Source organism: Nothobranchius furzeri, chromosome 10 (genome assembly GCF_043380555.1).
Source record: "Nothobranchius furzeri strain GRZ-AD chromosome 10, NfurGRZ-RIMD1, whole genome shotgun sequence".
NCBI lineage: Eukaryota > Metazoa > Chordata > Actinopteri > Cyprinodontiformes > Nothobranchiidae > Nothobranchius > Nothobranchius furzeri.
In genome coordinates, this window is record NC_091750.1 from 2,845,607 (window position 1) to 2,871,337 (window position 25,731).

The window sequence follows — 25,731 nt, forward strand, 5'->3', positions numbered from 1 at the left end:
CTCCGACGAACGTCTCCGAACTTCGCAGCTTCTTGGGGGTCTGCAACTACTAGTGTCAGTTCGTGGAACATTACGCTGAGTTGGCACGACCTCTGACTAATCTGTTGAAGAAGGATGTGGCGTTCGAGTGGGCGGAGCAGCACCAGCAGGCCATGGATGACCTGAAGGCCGCAATGTGCTCGGCTCCGTGCTTGGCGCTCCCCGACTGTGACAAGGAGTTCCATCTTGAGGTTGGTTTCTCAGCTCACAGTTTGAGTGCTGGTCTCTACCAGATTCATGACTGCGACAGGCGTGTCGTGGCCTATGCTAGTAAGCTCTTGACTGGACCTGAGTTGAAATACTCGGACTGTGAAAAGGCTTTGCTTTCCACCATGTGGGCAGTTAAGTACTTTGCGAACTACATTGGCGGACAGAAAATCATCATTGAGACACAGCACCAGCCGGTGACCTTCCTTAACAGTCAGCGCATCAGAGATGGTGTGGTGACCAATTCACGAATCGCTTCGTGGCTGCTGGCTCTTCAAAGCTTCGATATCGAGGTGCGCTACGCCCAGAACCGACGTAGCCCTCTTGGCATGGGTTTGGCTGCGTGCCAACACAGCTCGGACGACGCCATCGCGTCAGTCCCGCCAGCCAGGCCCCCTCAGACTCTTCTAAACCATTACTTCTACGACCAGAACCTGCAAACTCACCTGCTTGCAGCATTCTCGTTCGCACAGGCATCTCTGGAAAAGTCAGCTGAAGGCAGAAAAACTTATTACGATAAGAAAGCCTCACATTCCGAACTCGATGTAGGTGACCAGGCCTGGTACTACATTTTCGCTCCCAAAATGGGTAACAACAATGCGACCTCGGGGAAGCTGGCTAAGAAACTTTTGCCCAGATGGTCGGGTCCATACCTGATTACAGATAAGATCTCTCCGGTCGTGTATCAGATCAAGATCGCCGACAAAAACAAGGCGCCCGTCTACAAATGGGTACACAGGGACCACATCAAACTGCACAAGGGTCCCACAGATTTGGCCGATACCAACAACAACAATCCACCGACTTCAAAAGGGGGGTGATAAATACGTCCCGTTGGTTCCACAGATTATAAGCCCAAAAAAGTGTAACTGGACTACTTCTTTAAATTGACACCAGATCCGTTGACCTTTGGGACATGGTTTGACCCCCTTAGGAAAGTGCTATCATAATGAAACGTTCAGATCACTTACAACTGAATAGATTCTACCTTCTTGTAACGTTTCAGCCTGATTGGACCTTGTTTTCACACAAATGGACCAAGAATGATGTGAAATTGTGCTTCGTGCAACATAATTCTGGGTGCCATTTAAAAACCATAAGTGCTAATGACTCCATTCCTTTTTGGGGTAATGGGGGCTGTTAATTGGAGTACTCTAAAACAAACCTGACCTCTCTAGGATATTCAGAAGCCAAGTTATAAGCCCACAAATGTGTAACTGGACTACTTCTTTAAAGTGACAACAGGCCCGGTGACCTTTGGGACATGGTTTGACCCCCTTAGGAATGTGCGATCATCTTGAAACGTTCAGATCACTTACAACTCAATAGATTCTACCTTCCTGTAACGTTTCAGCCTGATTGGACCTTGTTTTCACACAAATGGACCCAGAATGATGTGAAATTGTGCTTCGTGCAACATAATTCTGGGTGCCATTTAAAAACCATAAGTGCAAATGACTCCATTCCTTTTTGGGGTAATGGGGGCTGTTAATTGGAGTACTCTAAAACAAACCTGACCTCCTTAGGATATTCAGAAGCCAGGTTATAAGCCCACAAAGGTGTAACTGGACTACTTCTTTAAAGTGACACCAGGCCCGGTGACCTTTGGGACATGGTTTGACCCCCTATAGGAATGTGCGATCATCATGAAACATTCAGATCAATTACAACTCAATAGATTCTACCTTCTTGTAATGTTTCAGCCTGATTGGACCTTGTTTTCACACAAATGGACCCAGAATGATGTGAAATTGTGCTTCGTGCAACATAATTCTGGGTGCCATTTACAAACCATAAGTGCTAATGACTCCATTCCTTTTTGTGGTTGTAGGGGCTGTTGATTGGAGTACACTAAAACAAACCTGATCTCTCTAGGACATTCAGAAGCCAAGTTATAAGCCCACAAATGTGTAACTGGACTACTTCTTTAAATTGACACCAGATCCGGTGACCTTTGGGACATGGTTTGACCCCCTTAGGAAATTGCTATCATCATGAAACGTTCAGATCACTTACAACTCAATAGATTCTACCTTTCTGCAACGTTTCAGCCTGATTGGACCTTGTTTTCACACAAATGAACCCAGAATGATGTGAAATTGTGCTTCGTGCAACATAATTCTGGGTGCCATTTAAAAACCATAAGTGCTAATGACTCCATTCCTTTTTGGGGTAATGGGGGCTGTTAATTGGAGTACTCTAAAACAAACCTGACCTCTCTAGGATATTCAGAAGCCAAGTTATAAGCCCACAAAGGTGTAACTGGACTACTTCTTTAAAGTGACACCAGGCCCGGTGACCTTTGGGACATGGTTTGACCCCCTATAGGAATGTGCGATCATCTTGAAACGTTCAAATCACTTACAACTCAATAGATTCTACCTTCTTGTAACGTTTCAGCCTGATTGGACCTTGTTTTCACACAAATGGACCCAGAATGATGTGAAAGTGTGCTTCGTGCAACATAATTCTGGGTGCCATTTACAAACCATAAGTGCTAATGACTCCATTCCTTTTTGTGGTCGTAGGGGCTGTTGATTGGAGTGCATTAAAACAAACCTGATCTCTCTAGGACATTCAGAAGCCAAGTTATAAGCCCACAAATGTGTAACTGGACTACTTCTTTAAATTGACACCAGATCCGGTGACCTTTGGGACATGGTTTGACCCCCTTACGAAAGTGCGATCATCTTGAAACGTTCAGATCACTTACATCTCAATAGATTCTACCTTCTTGTAACGTTTCAGCCTGATTGGACCTTGTTTTCACACAAATGGACCCAGAATGATGTGAAATTGTGCTTCGTGCAACATAATTCTGGGTGCCATTTACAAACCATAACTGCTAATGACTCCATTCCTTTTTGTGGTTGTAGGGGCTGTTGATTGGAGTACATTAAAACAAACCTGATCTCTCTAGGACATTCAGAAGCCAAGTTATAAGCCCACAAATGTGTAACTGGACTACTTCTTTAAATTGACACCAGATCCGGTGACCTTTGGGACATGGTTTGACCCCCTTAGGAAAGTGCTATCATCATGAAACGTTCAGATCACTTACAACTCAATAGATTCTACCGTCCTGTAACGTTTCAGCCTGATTGGACCTTGTTTTCACACAAATGAACCCATAAAGATGTGAAATTGTGCTTCGTGCAACATAATTCTGGGTGCCATTTAAAAACCATAAGTGCTAATGACTCCATTCCTTTTTGTGGTTGTAGGGGCTGTTGATTGGAGTATACTAAAACAAACCTGATCTCTCTAGGACATTTAGAAGCCAAGTTATAAGCCCACAAATGTGTAACTGGACTACTTCTTTAAATTGACACCAGATCCGGTGACCTTTGGGACATGGTTTGACCCCCTTAGGAAAGTGCTATCATCATGAAACGTTCAGATCACTTACAACTCAATAGATTCTACCTTCCTGCAACGTTTTAGCCTGATTGGACCTTGTTTTCACACAAATGAACCCAGAATGATGTGAAATTGTGCTTCGTGCAACATAATTCTGGGTGCCATTTAAAAACCATAAGTGCAAATAACTCCAATCCTTTTTGGGGTAATGGGGGCTGTTAATTGGAGTACTCTAAAACAAACCTGGCCTCTCTAGGATATTCAGAAGCCAAGTTATAAGCCCACAAAGGTGTAACTGGACTACTTCTTTAAAGTGACACCAGGCCCGGTGACCTTTGGGACATGGTTTGACCCCCTATAGGAATGTGTGATCATCTTGAAACGTTCAGATCACTTACAACTCAATAGATTCTACCTTCTTGTAACGTTTCACCCTGACTGGACCTTGTTTTCACACAAATGGACCCAGAATAATGTGAAAGTGTGCTTCGTGCAACATAATTCTGGGTGCCAATTACAAACCATAAGTGCTAATGACTCCATTCCTTTTTGTGGTCGTAGGGGCTGTTGATTGGAGTACATTAAAACAAACCTGATCTCTCTAGGACATTCAGAAGCCAAGTTATAAGCCCACAAATGTGTAACTGGACTACTTCTTTAAATTGACACCAGATCCGGTGACCTTTGGGACATGGTTTGACCCCCTTAGGAAAGTGCTATCATCATGAAACGTTCAGATCACTTACAACTTAAAACATTCTACCTTCCTGTAACGTTTCAGCCTGATTGGACCTTGTTTTCACACAAATGAACCCAGAATGATGTGAAATTGTGCTTCGTGCAACATATTTCTGGGTGCCATTTAAAAACCATAAGTGCTAATGACTCCATTCCTTTTTGTGGTTCTAGGGGCTGTTGATTGGAGTATACTAAAACAAACCTGATCTCTCTAGGACATTCAGAAGCCAAGTTATAAGCCCACAAATGTGTAACTGGACTACTTCTTTAAATTGACACCAGATCCGGTGACCTTTGGGACATGGTTTGACCCCCTAACGAAAGTGCGATCATCTTGAAACGTTCAGATCACTTACAACTCAATAGATTCTACCTTCTTGTAACGTTTCAGCCTGATTGGACCTTGTTTTCACACAAATGGACCCAGAATGATGTGAAATTGTGCTTCGTGCAACATAATTCTGGGTGCCATTTACAAACCATAAGTGCTAATGACTCCATTCCTTTTTGTGGTCGTAGGGGCTGTTGATTGGAGTGCATTAAAACAAACCTGATCTCTCTAGGACATTCAGAAGCCAAGTTATAAGCCCACAAATGTGTAACTGGACTACTTCTTTAAATTGACACCAGATCCGGTGACCTTTGGGACATGGTTTGACCCCCTTAGGAAAGTGCTATCATCATGAAACGTTCAGATCACTTACAACTCAATACATTCTACCTTCCTGTAACGTTTCAGCCTGATTGGACCTTGTTTTCACACAAATGAACCCAGAATGATGTGAAATTGTGCTTCGTGCAACATATTTCTGGGTGCCATTTAAAAACCATAAGTGCAAATGACTCCATTCCTTTTTGTGGTTCTAGGGGCTGTTGATTGGAGTATACTAAAACAAACCTGATCTCTCTAGGACATTCAGAAGCCAAGTTATACGCCCACAAATGTGTAACTGGACTACTTCTTTAAATTGACACCAGATCCGGTGACCTTTGGGACATGGTTTGACCCCCTTACGAAAGTGCGATCATCTTGAAACATTCAGATCACTTACATCTCAATAGATTCTACCTTCTTGTAACGTTTCAGCCTGATTGGACCTTGTTTTCACACAAATGGACCCAGAATGATGTGAAATTGTGCTTCGTGCAACATAATTCTGGGTGCCATTTACAAACCATAACTGCTAATGACTCCATTCCTTTTTGTGGTTGTAGGGGCTGTTGATTGGAGTACATTAAAACAAACCTGATCTCTCTAGGACATTCAGAAGCCAAGTTATAAGCCCACAAATGTGTAACTGGACTACTTCTTTAAATTGACACCAGATCCGGTGACCTTTGGGACATGGTTTGACCCCCTTAGGAAAGTGCTATCATCATGAAACGTTCAGATCACTTACAACTCAATAGATTCTACCGTCCTGTAACGTTTCAGCCTGATTGGACCTTGTTTTCACACAAATGAACCCATAAAGATGTGAAATTGTGCTTCGTGCAACATAATTCTGGGTGCCATTTAAAAACCATAAGTGCTAATGACTCCATTCCTTTTTGTGGTTGTAGGGGCTGTTGATTGGAGTATACTAAAACAAACCTGATCTCTCTAGGACATTTAGAAGCCAAGTTATAAGCCCACAAATGTGTAACTGGACTACTTCTTTAAATTGACACCAGATCCGGTGACCTTTGGGACATGGTTTGACCCCCTTAGGAAAGTGCTATCATCATGAAATGTTCAGATCACTTGCAACTCAATAGATTCTACCTTCCTGCAACGTTTTAGCCTGATTGGACCTTGTTTTCACACAAATGAACCCAGAATGATGTGAAATTGTGCTTCGTGCAACATAATTCTGGGTGCCATTTAAAAACCATAAGTGCAAATGACTCCAATCCTTTTTGGGGTAATGGGGGCTGTTAATTGGAGTACTCTAAAACAAACCTGGCCTCTCTAGGATATTCAGAAGCCAAGTTATAAGCCCACAAAGGTGTAACTGGACTACTTCTTTAAAGTGACACCAGGCCCGGTGACCTTTGGGACATGGTTTGACCCCCTATAGGAATGTGTGATCATCTTGAAACGTTCAGATCACTTACAACTCAATAGATTCTACCTTCTTGTAACGTTTCACCCTGACTGGACCTTGTTTTCACACAAATGGACCCAGAATAATGTGAAAGTGTGCTTCGTGCAACATAATTCTGGGTGCCAATTACAAACCATAAGTGCTAATGACTCCATTCCTTTTTGTGGTCGTAGGGGCTGTTGATTGGAGTACATTAAAACAAACCTGATCTCTCTAGGACATTCAGAAGCCAAGTTATAAGCCCACAAATGTGTAACTGGACTACTTCTTTAAATTGACACCAGATCCGGTGACCTTTGGGACATGGTTTGACCCCCTTAGGAAAGTGCTATCATCATGAAACGTTCAGATCACTTACAACTCAAAACATTCTACCTTCCTGTAACGTTTCAGCCTGATTGGACCTTGTTTTCACACAAATGAACCCAGAATGATGTGAAATTGTGCTTCGTGCAACATATTTCTGGGTGCCATTTAAAAACCATAAGTGCTAATGACTCCATTCCTTTTTGTGGTTCTAGGGGCTGTTGATTGGAGTATACTAAAACAAACCTGATCTCTCTAGGACATTCAGAAGCCAAGTTACAAGCCCACAAATGTGTAACTGGACTACTTCTTTAAATTGACACCAGATCCGGTGACCTTTGGGACATGGTTTGACCCCCTAACGAAAGTGCGATCATCTTGAAACGTTCAGATCACTTACAACTCAATAGATTCTACCTTCTTGTAACGTTTCAGCCTGATTGGACCTTGTTTTCACACAAATGGACCCAGAATGATGTGAAATTGTGCTTCGTGCAACATAATTCTGGGTGCCATTTACAAACCATAACTGCTAATGACTCCATTCCTTTTTGTGGTTGTAGGGGCTGTTGATTGGAGTACATTAAAACAAACCTGATCTCTCTAGGACATTCAGAAGCCACGTTATAAGCCCACAAATGTGTAAGTGGACTACTTCTTTAAATTGACACCAGATCCGGTGACCTTTGGGACATGGTTTGACCCCCTTAGGAAAGCGCTATCATCATGGAACGTTCAGATCACTTACAACTCAATAGATTCTACCGTCCTGTAACGTTTCAGCCTGATTGGACCTTGTTTTCACACAAATGAACCCAGAAAGATGTGAAATTGTGCTTCGTGCAACATAATTCTGGGTGCCATTTAAAAACCATAAGTGCTAATGACTCCATTCCTTTTTGTGGTTGTAGGGGCTGTTGATTGGAGTATACTAAAACAAACCTGATCTCTCTAGGACATTCAGAAGCCAAGTTATAAGCCCACAAATGTGTAACTGGACTATTTCTTTAAATTGACACCGGATCCGGTGACCTTTGGGACATGGTTTGACCCCCTTAGGAAAGTGCTATCATCATGAAACGTTCAGATCACTTACAACTCAATAGATTCTACCTTCCTGCAACCTTTTAGCCTGATTGGACCTTGTTTTCACACAAATGAACCCAGAATGATGTGAAATTGTGCTTCGTGCAACATAATTCTGGGTGCCATTTAAAAACCATAAGTGCTAATGACTCCTTTCCTTTTTGTGGTTGTAGATGCTGTTGATTGGAGTATACTAAAACAAACCTGATCTCTCTAGGACATTCAGAAGCCAAGTTATAAGCCCACAAAGGTGTAACTGGACTACTTCTTTAAAGTGGCACCAGATCCGGTGACCATTGGGACATGGTTTGACCCCCTTAGGAAAGTGCTATCATCATGGAACGTTCAGATCACTTACAACTCAATAGATTCTACCTTCCTGCAACCTTTTAGCCTGATTGGACCTTGTTTTCACACAAATGGACCCAGAATGATGTGAATTGTGCTTCGTGCAACATAATTCTGGGTGCCATTTACAAACCATAACTGCTAATGACTCCATTCCTTTTTGTGGTTGTTGGAGCTGTTGATTGGAGTATACTAAAACAAACCTGATCTCTCTAGGACATTCAGAAGCCAAGTTATAAGCCCACAAATGTGTAACTGGACTACTTCTTTAAATTGACACCAGATCCGGTGACCTTTGGGACATGGTTTGACCCCCTATAGGAAAGTGCGATCATCTTGAAACGTTCAGATCACTTACAACTCAATAGATTCTACCTTCTTGTAACGTTTCAGCCTGATTGGACCTTGTTTTCACACGAATGGACCCAGAATGATGTGAAATTGTGCTTTGTGCAACATAATTCTGGGTGCCATTTACAAACCATAACTGCTAATGACTCCATTCCTTTTTGTGGTTGTAGGGGCTGTTGATTGGAGTACACTAAAACAAACCTGATCTCTCTAGGACATTCAGAAGCCAAGTTATAAGCCCACAAATGTGTAACTGGACTACTTCTTTAAATTGACACCAGATCCGGTGACCTTTGGGACATGGTTTGACCCCCTTAGGAAACTGCTATCATAATGAAACGTTCAGATCACTTACAACTCAATAGATTCTACCTTCCTGTAACGTTTCAGCCTGATTGGACCTTGTTTTCACACAAATGGACCCAGAATGATGTGAAATTGTGCTTCGTGCAACATAATTCTGGGTGCCATTTAAAAACCATAAGTGCTAATGACTCCATTCCTTTTTGGGGTAATGGGGGCTGTTAATTTGAGTACTCTAAAACAAACCTGACCTCTCTAGGTCATTCAGAAGCCAAGTTATAAGCCCACAAATGTGTAACTGGACTACTTCTTTAAATTGACACCAGATCCGGTGACCTTTGGGACATGGTTTGACCCCCTTAGGAAAGTGCTATCATCATGGAACGTTCAGATCACTTACAACTCAATAGATTCTACCGTCCTGTAACGTTTCAGCCTGATTGGACCTTGTTTTCACACAAATGAACCCAGAAAGATGTGAAATTGTGCTTCGTGCAACATAATTCTGGGTGCCATTTAAAAACCATAAGTGCTAATGACTCCATTCCTTTTTGTGGTTGTATGGGCTGTTGATTGGAGTATACTAAAACAAACCTGATCTCTCTAGGACATTCAGAAGCCAAGTTATAAGCCCACAAATGTGTAACTGGACTACTTCTTTAAATTGACACCAGATCCGGTGACCTTTGGGACATGGTTTGACCCCCTTAGGAAAGTGCTATGATCATGAAACGTTCAGATCACTTACAACTCAATAGATTCTACCTTCCTGCAACGTTTTAGCCTGATTGGACCTTGTTTTCACACAAATGAACCCAGAATGATGTGAAATTGTGCTTCGTGCAACATAATTCTGGGTGCCATTTAAAAACCATAAGTGCTAATGACTCCTTTCCTTTTTGTGGTTGTAGGGGCTGTTGATTGGAGTATACTAAAACAAACCTGATCTCTCTAGGACATTCAGAAGCCAAGTTATAAGCCCACAAAGGTGTAACTGGACTACTTCTTTAAAGTGGCACCAGGCCCGGTGACCTTTGGGACATGGTTTGACCACCTATAGGAATGTGCGATCATCTTGAAACGTTCAGATCACTTACAACTCAATAGATTCTACCTTCCTGTAACGTTTCAGCCTGATTAGACCTTGTTTTCACACAAATGGACCCAGAATGATGTGAAATTGTGCTTCGTGCAACATAATTCTGGGTGCCATTTACAAACCATAAGTGCTAATGACTCCATTCCTTTTTGTGGTTGTAGGGGCTGTTGATTGGAGTACATTAAACAAACCTGATCTCTCTAGGACATTCAGAAGCCAAGTTATAAGCCCACAAATGTGTAACTGGACTACTTCTTTAAATTGACACCAGATCCGGTGACCATTGGGACATGGTTTGACCCCCTTAGGAAAGTGCTATCATCATGGAACGTTCAGATCACTTACAACTCAATAGATTCTACCTTCCTGTAACGTTTCAGCCTGATTGGACCTTGTTTTCACACAAATGAACCCAGAATGATGTGAAATTGAGCTTCGTGCAACATAATTCTGGGTGCCATTTACAAACCATAAGTGCTAATGACTCCATTCCTTTTTGTGGTTGTAGGGGCTGTTGATTGGAGTACACTAAAACAAACCTGATCTCTCTAGGACATTCAGAAGCCAAGTTATAAGCCCACAAATGTGTAACTGGACTACTTCTTTAAATTGACACCAGATCCGGTGACCTTTGGGACATGGTTTGACCCCCTTAGGAAAGTGCTATCATCATGAAACATTCAGATCACTTACAACTCAATACATTCTACCTTCCTGTAACGTTTCAGCCTGATTGGACCTTGTTTTCACACAAATGAACCCAGAATGATGTGAAATTGTGCTTCGTGCAACATAATTCTGGGTGCCATTTAAAAACCATAAGTGCTAATGACTCCATTCCTTTTTGTGGTTGTAGGGGCTGTTGATTGGAGTATACTAAAACAAACCTGATCTCTCTAGGACATTCAGAAGCCAAGTTATAAGCCCACAAATGTGTAACTGGACTACTTCTTTAAATTGACACCAGATCCGGTGACCTTTGGGACATGGTTTGACCACCTTAGGAAAGTGCTATCATCATGAAACGTTCAGATCACTTACAACTCAATAGATTCTACCTTCCTGTAACGTTTCAGCCTGATTGGACCTTGTTTTCACACAAATGGACCCAGAATGATGTGAAATTGTGCTTCGTGCAACATAATTCTGGGTGCCATTTACAAACCATAAGTGCTAATGACTCCATTCCTTTTTGTGGTTGTAGGGGCTGTTGATTGGAGTACTCTGAAACAAACATGATCTCTCTAGGACATTCAGAAGCCAAGTTATAAGCCCACAAATGTGTAACTGGACTACTTCTTTAAATTGACACCAGATCCGGTGACCTTTGGGACATGGTTTGACCACCTTAGGAAAGTGCTATCATCATGAAACGTTCAGATCACTTACAACTCAATAGATTCTACCTTCCTGTAACGTTTCAGCCTGATTGGACCTTGTTTTCACACAAATGGACCCAGAATGATGTGAAATTGTGCTTCGTGCAACATAATTCTGGGTGCCATTTACAAACCATAAGTGCTAATGACTCCATTCCTTTTTGTGGTTGTAGGGGCTGTTGATTGGAGTACACTAAAACAAACCTGATCTCTCTAGGACATTCAGAAGCCAAGTTATAAGCCTACAAATGTGTAACTGGACTACTTCTTTAAATTGACACCAGATCCGGTGACCTTTGGGACATGGTTTGACCACCTTAGGAAAGTGCTATCATCATGAAACGTTCAGATCACTTACAACTCAATAGATTCTACCTTCCTGTAACGTTTCAGCCTGATTGGACCTTGTTTTCACACAAATGGACCCAGAATGATGTGAAATTGTGCTTCGTGCAACATAATTCTGGGTGCCATTTACAAACCATAAGTGCTAATGACTCCATTCCTTTTTGTGGTTGTAGGGGCTGTTGATTGGAGTACACTAAAACAAACCTGATCCCTCTAGGATATTCAGAAGCCAAGTTATAAGCCCACAAAGGTGTAACTGGACTACTTCTTTAAAGTGACACCAGGCCCGTGACCTTTGGGACATGGTTTGACCCACTATAGGAATGTGCGATCATCATGAAACGTTCAGATCACTTACAACTCAATAGATTCTACCTTCTTGTAATGTTTCAGCCTGATTGGACCTTGTTTTCACACAAATGGACCCAGAATGATGTGAAATTGTGCTTCGTGCAACATAATTCTGGGTGCCATTTACAAACCATAAGTGCTAATGACTCCATTCCTTTTTGTGGTTGTAGGGGCTGTTGATTGGAGTACTCTGAAACAAACCTGATCTCTCTAGGACATTCAGAAGCCAAGTTATAAGCCCATAAATGTGTAACTGGACTACTTCTTTAAATTGACACCAGATCCGGTGACCTTTGGGAAATGGTTTGACCACCTTAGGAAAGTGCTATCATCATGAAATGTTCAGATCACTTACAACTCAATAGATTCTACCTTCCTGTAACGTTTCAGCCTGATTGGACCTTGTTGTCACACAAATGGACCCAGAATGATGTGAAATTGTGCTTCGTGCAACATAATTCTGGGTGCCATTTACAAACCATAAGTGCTAATGACTCCATTCCTTTTTGTGGTTGTAGGGGCTGTTGATTGGAGTACACTAAAACAAACCTGATCTCTCTAGGACATTCAGAAGCCAAGTTATAAGCCTACAAATGTGTAACTGGACTACTTCTTTAAATTGTCACCAGATCCGGTGACCTTTGGGACATGGTTTGACCCCCTTAGGAAAGTGCTATCATCATGAAACGTTCAGGTTACTTACAACTCAATAGATTCTACCTTCCTGTAACGTTTCAGCCTGATTGGACCTTGTTTTCAAACAAATGAACCCAGAATGATGTGAAATTGTGCTTCGTGCAACATAATTCTGGGTGCCATTTAAAAACCATAAGTGCTAATGACTCCATTCCTTTTTGGGGTAATGGGGGCTGTTAATTGGAGTACTCTACAACAAACCTGACCTCTCTAGGATATTCAGAAGCCAAGTAATTGCCCACAAAGGTTTAACTGGACTACTTCTTTAAAGTGACACCAGGCCCGGTGACCTTTGGGACATGGTTTGACCCCCTATAGGAATGTGCGATCATCTTGAAACGTTCAGATCACTTACAACTCAATAGATTCTACCTTCCTGTAACGTTTCAGCCTGATTGGACCTTGTTTTCACACAAATGGACCCAGAATGATGTGAAATTTTGCTTCGTGCAACATAATTCTGGGTGCCATTTACAAACCATAAGTGCTAATGACTCCATTCCTTTTTGTGGTTGTAGGGGCTGTTGATCGGAGTATACTAAAACAAAACTGATCTCTCTAGGACATTCAGAAGTTAAGTTATAAGCCCACAAATGTGTAACTGGACTACTTCTTTAAACTGACACCAGATCCGGTGACCTTTGGGACATGGTTTGACCCCCTTAGGAAAGTGCTATCATCATGAAACGTTCAGATCACTTACAACTCAATAGATTCTACCATCCTGTAACGTTTCAGCCTGATTGGACCTTGTTTTCACACAAATGAACCCAGAATGATGTGAAATTGTGCTTCGTGCAACATATTTCTGGGTGCCATTTAAAAACCATAAGTGCTAATGACTCCATTCGTTTTTGTGGTCGTAAGGGCTGTTGATTGGAGTACATTAAAACAAACCTGATCTCTCTAGGACATTCAGAAGCCAAGTTATAAGCCCACAAATGTGTAACTGGACTACTACTTTAAATTGACACCAGATCTGGTGACCTTTGGGACATGGTTTGACCCCCTTAGGAAAGTGCTATCATCATGAAACGTTCGGATCCCTTACAACTCAATAGATTCTACCTTCCTGTAACGTTTCAGCCTGATTGGACCTTGTTTTCACACAAATGAACCCAGAATGATGTGAAATTGTGCTTCTTGCAACATAATTCTGGGTGCCATTTAAAAACCATAAGTGCTAATGACTCCATTCCTTTTTGTGGTTGTAGGGTCTGTTGTTTGGAGTATACTAAAACAAACCTGATCCCTCTTGGACATTCAGAAGCCAAGTTATAAGCCCACAAATGTGTAACTGGACTACTTCTTTAAATTGACACCAGATCAGGTGACCTTTGGGACATGGTTTGACCCCCTTAGGAAAGTGCTATCATCATGAAACGTTCATGTTACTTACAACTCAATAGATTCTACCTTCCTGTAACGTTTCAGCCTGATTGGACCTTGTTTTCAAACAAATGAACCCAGAATGATGTGAAATTGTGCTTCGTGCAACATAATTCTGGGTGCCATTTAAAAACCATAAGTGCTAATGACTCCATTCCTTTTTGGGGTAATGGGGGCTGTTAATTGGAGTACTCTACAACAAACCTGACCTCTCTAGGATATTCAGAAGCCAAGTAATTGCCCACAAAGGTTTAACTGGACTACTTCTTTAAAGTGACACCAGGCCCGGTGACCTTTGGGACATGGTTTGACCCCCTATAGGAATGTGCGATCATCTTGAAACGTTCAGATCACTTACAACTCAATAGATTCTACCTTCCTGTAACGTTTCAGCCTGATTGGACCTTGTTTTCAAACAAATGAACCCAGAATGATGTGAAATTGTGCTTCGTGCAACATAATTCTGGGTGCCATTTAAAAACCATAAGTGCTAATGACTCCATTCCTTTTTGGGGTAATGGGGGCTGTTAATTGGAGTACTCTACAACAAACCTGACCTCTCTAGGATATTCAGAAGCCAAGTAATTGCCCACAAAGGTTTAACTGGACTACTTCTTTAAAGTGACACCAGGCCCGGTGACCTTTGGGACATGGTTTGACCCCCTATAGGAATGTGCGATCATCTTGAAACGTTCAGATCACTTACAACTCAATAGATTCTACCTTCCTGTAACGTTTCAGCCTGATTGGACCTTGTTTTCACACAAATGGACCCAGAATGATGTGAAATTTTGCTTCGTGCAACATAATTCTGGGTGCCATTTACAAACCATAAGTGCTAATGACTCCATTCCTTTTTGTGGTTGTAGGGGCTGTTGATCGGAGTATATTAAAACAAACCTGATCTCTCTAGGACATTCAGAAGTTAAGTTATAAGCCCACAAATGTGTAACTGGACTACTTCTTTAAACTGACACCAGATCCGGTGACCTTTGGGACATGGTTTGACCCCCTTAGGAAAGTGCTATCATCATGAAACGTTCAGATCACTTACAACTCAATAGATTCTACCATCCTGTAATGTTTCAGCCTGATTGGACCTTGTTTTCACACAAATGAACCCAGAATGATGTGAAATTGTGCTTCGTGCAACATAATTCTTGGTGCCATTTACAAACCATAAGTGCTAATGACTCCATTCCTTTTTGTGGTTGTAGGGGCTGTTAATTGGAGTACACTAAAACAAACCTAACCTCGCTAGGACATTCAGAAGCCAAGTTATAAGCCCACAAAGGTGTAATTGGACTACTTCTTTAAAGTGACACCAGGCCCGGTGACCTTTGGGACATGGTTTGACCCCTTATAGGAATGTGCGATCATCTTGAAACGTTCAGATCACTTACAACTCAATAGATTCTACCTTCCTGTAACGTTTCAGCCTGATTGGACCTTGTTTTCACACAAATGGACCCAGAATGATGTGAAATTTTGCTTCGTGCAACATAATTCTGGGTGCCATTTACAAACCATAAGTGCTAATGACTCCATTCCTTTTTGTGGTTGTAGGGGCTGTTGATTGGAGTACACTAAAACAAACCTGATCTCTCTAGGACATTCAGAAGCCAAGTTATAAGCCCACAAATGTGTAACTGGACTACTTTCATTAAATTGACACCAGATCCTTTGACCTTTGGGACATGGTTTGACCCCCTTAGTAATGTGTGATCATCATGAAACGTTCAGATCACTTACAACTCAATAGATTCTACCTTCCTTTAACGTTTCAGCCTGATTGGACCTTGTTTTCACACAAATGAACCCAGAATGATGTGAAATTGTGCTTTGTGCAACATAATTCTGGGTGCCATTTAAAAACCATAAGTGCTAATGACTCCATTCCTTTTGTTGTTGTAGGGGCTGTTGATTGGAGTGCACTAAAACAAACTTGATCCCTCTAGGATATTCAGAAGCCAAGTTATAAGCCCACAAAGGTGTAACTGGACTACTTCTTTAAAGTGACACCAGGCCCGTGACCTTTGGGACATGGTTTGACCTACTATAGGAATGTGCGATCATCATGAAACGTTCACCTCACTTACAACTCAATAGATTCTACCTTCTTGTAATGTTTCAGCCTGATTGGACCTTGTTTTCACACAAATGGACCCAGAATGATGTGAAATTGTGCTTCGTGCAACATAATTCTGGGTGCCATTTACAAACCATAAGTGCTAATGACTCCATTCCTTTTTGTGGTTGTAGGGGCTGTTGATTGGAGTACTCTGAAACAAACCTGATCTCTCTAGGACATTCAGAAGCCAAGTTATAAGCCCACAAATGTGTATCTGGACTACTTCTTTAAATTGACACCAGATCCGGTGACATTTGGGACATGGTTTGACCCCCTTAGGAAAGTGCTATCATCATGAAACGTTCAGATCCCTTACAACTCAATAGATTCTACCTTCCTGCAACGTTTCAGCCTGATTAGACCTTGTTTTCATACAAATGGACCCAGAATGATGTGAAATTGTGCTTCGTGCAACATATTTCTGGGTGCCATTTAAAAACCATAAGTGCTAATGACTCCATTCGTTTTTGTGGTCGTAAGGGCTGTTGATTGGAGTACATTAAAACAAACCTGATCTCTCTAGGACATTCAGAAGCCAAGTTATAAGCCCACAAATGTGTAACTGGACTACTACTTTAAATTGACACCAGATCTGGTGACATTTGGGACATGGTTTGACCCCCTTAGGAAAGTGCTATCATCATGAAACGTTCGGATCCCTTACAACTCAATAGATTCTACCTTCCTGTAACGTTTCAGCCTGATTGGACCTTGTTTTCACACAAATGAACCCAGAATGATGTGAAATTGTGCTTCGTGCAACATAATTCTGGGTGCCATTTAAAAACCATAAGTGCTAATGACTCCATTCCTTTTTGTGGTTGTAGGGGCTGTTGTTTGGAGTATACTAAAACAAACCTGATCCCTCTAGGACATTCAGAAGCCAAGTTATAAGCCCACAAATGTGTAACTGGACTACTTCTTTAAATTGACACCAGATCCGGTGACCTTTGGGACATGGTTTAACCCCTTTAGGAAATTGCGATCATCTTGAAACGTTCAGATCACTTACAACTCAATAGATTCTACCTTCTTGTAACGTTTCAGCCTGATTGGACCTTGTTTTCACACAAATGGACCCAGAATGATGTGAAATTGTGCTTCGTGCAACATAATTCTGGGTGCCATTTACAAACCATAAGTGCTAATGACTCCATTCCTTTTTGTGGTTGTGGGGGCTGTTGATTGGAGTACACTAAAACAAACCTGATCTCTCTAGGACATTCAGAAGCCAAGTGTAAGGTTATGAAGTTCATTGTTTTCAACTCCACACAGCTGCCCCCTGTGCACAATAACACCCGTGTAGAAAAACCAAGGTCGGGTGTTCCTCAGACTGTTTACATTCCAGGAGAAGAGTCCGAAGGAGTAGAAGAAGCTTTACTTAATCAAAGTACTTTATTTGTGATTAAAATTATTAAGCAAAACAGATGTTGATCAATAATAATCAAGTGAATGATCTGTGAAATAAATATGTCATGAGTTATGTTTAATGAAAACAGGACTATTACACAGACAGACTGATTCTCATCTCCATTGAAACGCATGACACATTGTTCCAACCAATCAGAGCTTCGGCTGCCGCAGGAGAATCTGGCTTGTTGACTTAAAGTATCCAATCCACTTTACTAAAACTTTCAACAATTCAGAGATATAAAACAAGGCAACGCCATTTTAAAGAGAGTTCCATTTTGACTTCAGTTCTAGTCACCGTCATCCTAAAGATAAGCACAAACTGGCCAGATGTGTTTTCTTCTTTAAACTAAGAACTGTGAAGCTGGAGATTTTCGTCGTTTAACAACCAGACGACATCCTTTTCAAAATAAGAGCACCTGCTGACGCGCCGCCGAACAGTACCGGGGTCGACCCTCCAGACGGTCTTTGAAACGTTGTGACCGCTGCACCGACAGCTCCAGCGTACATCCGAGGTTCTTGGACCTGGCATTTCCTGATCTACCTGGGAGACCCCCCACTGGGTACGTACACGGCAAAATAGCGGCTCCAGTCATCACTTTATAAGCCTCGTGATATCTAGTCATAACAAAGACGACCAGATTCATTGACGTCAGCCTAGAGAGTCTGAACCAGACACACACACACACACACACACACACACACGTACCAACACAACATCCGAATCCATTTTCATCCATCACAGAGTTAGTCCTGGTAGATTGTTTAGAATTTATAATTCAGAAATTAAAGATTCTCAAACGATCCCATCTCTCTCTCTTTTCTTGTCTCAAAGTCAATACAGAGTGTTTAATTAAACTCCCTGATGATAAAAACAGCCTATTCTTCTGTTTATAAAAAGTGAACTACTTACAGTGTATTAAAATACAACTTTAGATAGTTACATCACTTCAATTCCGTTACATATATGGCGAGCCTAGCTTGATATCTGCACAGTTTATTACACTTTGTGCCGACTCTGAGACATTTTATTTGGGATTTTTGGTTCAGTGTCTGTGTGTTAGAGAAAAAAAAAAGCGAGCGCTTCCTCATTCAGCTCTCAGAAAGGGGGGTGCACATTCATCACCCTCTCACAGGAGGCGCTGTTTCATCAAAACACCTTAAGTGCTGACGTGTGCTGGCGGCCATTTTGAGGCCTACATCTAAGGGTAAACATTTCTCCTGTTTTATTGCATTGGAACCGTCTGTTTATTGTTTGTCGCGGTGTTTGTGACACTGTGTGCATCCATTTGTGTAATCGGAGACAGAAGACTCCGTCGGAAATTTATTTCCGTTTGATGAGCGCAGGATCCGCGCTGTTCTTAGTCGGAATTCTCGTTAGCACCTGCCGTAGCTTGACTTGCTCGGTAAACGCTGTTAGTCGAGAACAACCGCAGAGCGATACTGCATCCAGATTGCGTACGCTATTCAAACTCTTTCAATCACGGAGCGAGATGCCCGTTAGTTGATCGAGGCAATTTTGAGACCCTGGTCGCTACAGGGCGTTCGCTAGCATTAGCCGACGAGCTAACTAGCCACTCTCGGTGAGAAGGCTCGGGAACGCGTCCCGCGAAGCTTTCTAGCCGTTCCGACGCAGCGGAACTGCGTCCTTTAATCCGCTAAACCTTCCGGTACGGAGTACTTTAAGGTAACGTTAGCGGCGGTTCTAATAAACGCTATGGTGTTTAGAATTGTGAGATTGCTACGGGGATCAAAGCCGGGTGTCGGACGACGCATGCGCGGTGGTCCGCCATCTTAGGTGCCCGACACGTAGCTCGACCCGCCATCTTGGGCAGGTCAAATGACAATGATATTTTTGGCATTATTGAACAATTTTGCCCAAAATATTCATTCACCAGCCTAGCTTCCCTGTAACTAATTCTTTAAAAGATCTACAGGTAAGGTTGTTTCTAAATAAACATCTAATTAGAAGGCAAATTCTAAGAGTAAATTAGTAAATAAAACAGGAATAGACTATTTACTATTTTGGAAAATGGACTCAGAGGTCACAATGCAATTACAATCCCAACTTCAGGCGGCGATTCAAAGCGCTTTCCTACCTATGATGACTGAGATGAAGAACACGTTGAACATGATTTGCGCTCTTCAGAAAGACGGCGAGGACGTCAAACAATTCATGCGTGATTCTCAGGCGACACGGGCAACAGCTCCGTGTTTGCCTGAGAAGCCACAAAATGAGACTGGAATGCTGCAGGTTGATGTTTTCACAGGTTCTGATTCACAGGAAAACAACAACACCTCAAAGGAAAGTGACAACACCTCTCCGGTCGTAACATCCGTGGCGATGTTAGGCGACGAACCCGCAGATGACGACCGCAGTACCACTACTACCACCGCCGTAACTGAGAAAATTTTGCTTGCACCTCTGGTCGTGAGAAAGGGATCTAATAGGTCCGCAGTGGATGTCACTGTAAATCAGAGACATCGCTGTGTCGCATTATTAGACACAGGAGCGGACATCTCGCTCATCAGCGGAGCTCTTTACAGCAGCATGTGCGAACAAAGGGGGGAGGACATCTCACCCCCACACTCATTTCAGGCCCAAAGGATTTTAACGAGTTCAATGGCGCTCCATCGTCCGCGGCTGCGACGACTGAGGTCAACATCTCGATAGGAGGCATGTCATTTAAACACCTCGTGTACATCAGCGAGGAGATGCCGATGCCCATGCTCATAGGGTTGGACTGTCTCCAACGCCTTGACGCTAGAATCAGCGGTGCGTCCGGACAACTGTTTGCACGTGTGCGGAAGCCAAAACCGTACAAACCGTGGCCTGACACAGGCGGACGCCCTTCTGTGGCAAGTAATTCGCGGGGGGACGCGATTTTGACCTCACCGCCACTCTCGAAGCCACCGGGTAGACCCCCGGAACTTCTGTTACAGATTGAGAAGGTCATAGACCAAGCGGATGCTCTCACCAACGATGTCGAGCGAGACCAGCTAAGACAACTTTTGCTAAAGTACCAGAATTTTCTTTCACTTGACTCCTTGGACTGTGGTCTGACCACTATCCATGAAGTCCGGATTCCTACCAGGCCCGATGCACAGCCGTCCTTTGTGCGGCAATACAAGATTCCCCTGGCGTCCATAGAACCGGTCCAGGAAATCATTGACAGCCTCTTGGCTAACGGGGTCATTCGACCCTGCAACAGCACCTACTCGGCTACGTTGTGGCCAGTACTGAAGCCTAATGGTAAGTGGCGACTTACCATTGACTACCGGCAACTCAACAAACAGGTCCCCTTGTCTAGGTGGCCTATGGCACGCCTGGAGCAGGAGCTTCCAAAAGTGAAAGATGCTGAGTACTTTTCCACCCTTGACATTGCGTCTGGATTCTGGACGATTCCCGTCCACGAATCGGACCAACACAAACTTGCTTTCTCCTTTGCCAACCGGCAGTACACCTTCACCCGGTGTCCTTTTGGTTATTCCAACTCGCCAACTGAGTTCAACATCTTCTTGAACAAGGCCTGCCCCGATGCTCGAGAGCGTGGGACGCTCATCTAAGTCGACGACATTCTTATTCGTCGGCGTACGTTGGATGACCACCTGGCCAAGCTGGACAATGTCATGGGTCAGCTCGCGGCGGCGGGTGCTAAGATCTCTCTCGCCAAGGGACAGTGGTGCAGGTCGCAAGTTCAGTACGTTGGCCTCCTTGTGGGACCACAGGGAGTGCAGCCTCAGCTTGGCAGGATTCAGGGTGTTGCCACCATCACACCTCCGACGAACGTCTCCGAACTTCGCAGCTTCTTGGGGGTCTGCAACTACTAGTGTCAGTTCGTGGAACATTACGCTGAGTTGGCACGACCTCTGACTAATCTGTTGAAGAAGGATGTGGCGTTCGAGTGGGCGGAGCAGCACCAGCAGGCCATGGATGACCTGAAGGCCGCAATGTGCTCGGCTCCGTGCTTGGCGCTCCCCGACTGTGACAAGGAGTTCCATCTTGAGGTTGGTTTCTCAGCTCACAGTTTGAGTGCTGGTCTCTACCAGATTCATGACTGCGACAGGCGTGTCGTGGCCTATGCTAGTAAGCTCTTGACTGGACCTGAGTTGAAATACTCGGACTGTGAAAAGGCTTTGCTTTCCACCATGTGGGCAGTTAAGTACTTTGCGAACTACATTGGCGGACAGAAAATCATCATTGAGACACAGCACCAGCCGGTGACCTTCCTTAACAGTCAGCGCATCAGAGATGGTGTGGTGACCAATTCACGAATCGCTTCGTGGCTGCTGGCTCTTCAAAGCTTCGATATCGAGGTGCGCTACGCCCAGAACCGACGTAGCCCTCTTGGCATGGGTTTGGCTGCGTGCCAACACAGCTCGGACGACGCCATCGCGTCAGTCCCGCCAGCCAGGCCCCCTCAGACTCTTCTAAACCATTACTTCTACGACCAGAACCTGCAAACTCACCTGCTTGCAGCATTCTCGTTCGCACAGGCATCTCTGGAAAAGTCAGCTGAAGGCAGAAAAACTTATTACGATAAGAAAGCCTCACATTCCGAACTCGATGTAGGTGACCAGGCCTGGTACTACATTTTCGCTCCCAAAATGGGTAACAACAATGCGACCTCGGGGAAGCTGGCTAAGAAACTTTTGCCCAGATGGTCGGGTCCATACCTGATTACAGATAAGATCTCTCCGGTCGTGTATCAGATCAAGATCGCCGACAAAAACAAGGCGCCCGTCTACAAATGGGTACACAGGGACCACATCAAACTGCACAAGGGTCCCACAGATTTGGCCGATACCAACAACAACAATCCACCGACTTCAAAAGGGGGGTGATAAATACGTCCCGTTGGTTCCACAGATTATAAGCCCAAAAAAGTGTAACTGGACTACTTCTTTAAATTGACACCAGATCCGTTGACCTTTGGGACATGGTTTGACCCCCTTAGGAAAGTGCTATCATAATGAAACGTTCAGATCACTTACAACTGAATAGATTCTACCTTCTTGTAACGTTTCAGCCTGATTGGACCTTGTTTTCACACAAATGGACCAAGAATGATGTGAAATTGTGCTTCGTGCAACATAATTCTGGGTGCCATTTAAAAACCATAAGTGCTAATGACTCCATTCCTTTTTGGGGTAATGGGGGCTGTTAATTGGAGTACTCTAAAACAAACCTGACCTCTCTAGGATATTCAGAAGCCAAGTTATAAGCCCACAAATGTGTAACTGGACTACTTCTTTAAAGTGACAACAGGCCCGGTGACCTTTGGGACATGGTTTGACCCCCTTAGGAATGTGCGATCATCTTGAAACGTTCAGATCACTTACAACTCAATAGATTCTACCTTCCTGTAACGTTTCAGCCTGATTGGACCTTGTTTTCACACAAATGGACCCAGAATGATGTGAAATTGTGCTTCGTGCAACATAATTCTGGGTGCCATTTAAAAACCATAAGTGCAAATGACTCCATTCCTTTTTGGGGTAATGGGGGCTGTTAATTGGAGTACTCTAAAACAAACCTGACCTCCTTAGGATATTCAGAAGCCAGGTTATAAGCCCACAAAGGTGTAACTGGACTACTTCTTTAAAGTGACACCAGGCCCGGTGACCTTTGGGACATGGTTTGACCCCCTATAGGAATGTGCGATCATCATGAAACATTCAGATCAATTACAACTCAATAGATTCTACCTTCTTGTAATGTTTCAGCCTGATTGGACCTTGTTTTCACACAAATGGACCCAGAATGATGTGAAATTGTGCTTCGTGCAACATAATTCTGGGTGCCATTTACAAACCATAAGTGCTAATGACTCCATTCCTTTTTGTGGTTGTAGGGGCTGTTGATTGGAGTACACTAAAACAAACCTGATCTCTCTAGGACATTCAGAAGCCAAGTTATAAGCCCACAAATGTGTAACTGGACTACTTCTTTAAATTGACACCAGATCCGGTGACCTTTGGGACATGGTTTGACCCCCTTAGGAAATTGCTATCATCATGAAACGTTCAGATCACTTACAACTCAATAGATTCTACCTTTCTGCAACGTTTCAGCCTGATTGGACCTTGTTTTCACACAAATGAACCCAGAATGATGTGAAATTGTGCTTCGTGCAACATAATTCTGGGTGCCATTTAAAAACCATAAGTGCTAATGACTCCATTCCTTTTTGGGGTAATGGGGGCTGTTAATTGGAGTACTCTAAAACAAACCTGACCTCTCTAGGATATTCAGAAGCCAAGTTATAAGCCCACAAAGGTGTAACTGGACTACTTCTTTAAAGTGACACCAGGCCCGGTGACCTTTGGGACATGGTTTGACCCCCTATAGGAATGTGCGATCATCTTGAAACGTTCAAATCACTTACAACTCAATAGATTCTACCTTCTTGTAACGTTTCAGCCTGATTGGACCTTGTTTTCACACAAATGGACCCAGAATGATGTGAAAGTGTGCTTCGTGCAACATAATTCTGGGTGCCATTTACAAACCATAAGTGCTAATGACTCCATTCCTTTTTGTGGTCGTAGGGGCTGTTGATTGGAGTGCATTAAAACAAACCTGATCTCTCTAGGACATTCAGAAGCCAAGTTATAAGCCCACAAATGTGTAACTGGACTACTTCTTTAAATTGACACCAGATCCGGTGACCTTTGGGACATGGTTTGACCCCCTTACGAAAGTGCGATCATCTTGAAACGTTCAGATCACTTACATCTCAATAGATTCTACCTTCTTGTAACGTTTCAGCCTGATTGGACCTTGTTTTCACACAAATGGACCCAGAATGATGTGAAATTGTGCTTCGTGCAACATAATTCTGGGTGCCATTTACAAACCATAACTGCTAATGACTCCATTCCTTTTTGTGGTTGTAGGGGCTGTTGATTGGAGTACATTAAAACAAACCTGATCTCTCTAGGACATTCAGAAGCCAAGTTATAAGCCCACAAATGTGTAACTGGACTACTTCTTTAAATTGACACCAGATCCGGTGACCTTTGGGACATGGTTTGACCCCCTTAGGAAAGTGCTATCATCATGAAACGTTCAGATCACTTACAACTCAATAGATTCTACCGTCCTGTAACGTTTCAGCCTGATTGGACCTTGTTTTCACACAAATGAACCCATAAAGATGTGAAATTGTGCTTCGTGCAACATAATTCTGGGTGCCATTTAAAAACCATAAGTGCTAATGACTCCATTCCTTTTTGTGGTTGTAGGGGCTGTTGATTGGAGTATACTAAAACAAACCTGATCTCTCTAGGATATTTAGAAGCCAAGTTATAAGCCCACAAATGTGTAACTGGACTACTTCTTTAAATTGACACCAGATCCGGTGACCTTTGGGACATGGTTTGACCCCCTTAGGAAAGTGCTATCATCATGAAACGTTCAGATCACTTACAACTCAATAGATTCTACCTTCCTGCAACGTTTTAGCCTGATTGGACCTTGTTTTCACACAAATGAACCCAGAATGATGTGAAATTGTGCTTCGTGCAACATAATTCTGGGTGCCATTTAAAAACCATAAGTGCAAATGACTCCAATCCTTTTTGGGGTAATGGGGGCTGTTAATTGGAGTACTCTAAAACAAACCTGGCCTCTCTAGGATATTCAGAAGCCAAGTTATAAGCCCACAAAGGTGTAACTGGACTACTTCTTTAAAGTGACACCAGGCCCGGTGACCTTTGGGACATGGTTTGACCCCCTATAGGAATGTGTGATCATCTTGAAACGTTCAGATCACTTACAACTCAATAGATTCTACCTTCTTGTAACGTTTCACCCTGACTGGACCTTGTTTTCACACAAATGGACCCAGAATAATGTGAAAGTGTGCTTCGTGCAACATAATTCTGGGTGCCAATTACCAACCATAAGTGCTAATGACTCCATTCCTTTTTGTGGTCGTAGGGGCTGTTGATTGGAGTACATTAAAACAAACCTGATCTCTACAGGACATTCAGAAGCCAAGTTATAAGCCCACAAATGTGTAACTGGACTACTTCTTTAAATTGACACCAGATCCGGTGACCTTTGGGACATGGTTTGACCCCCTTAGGAAAGTGCTA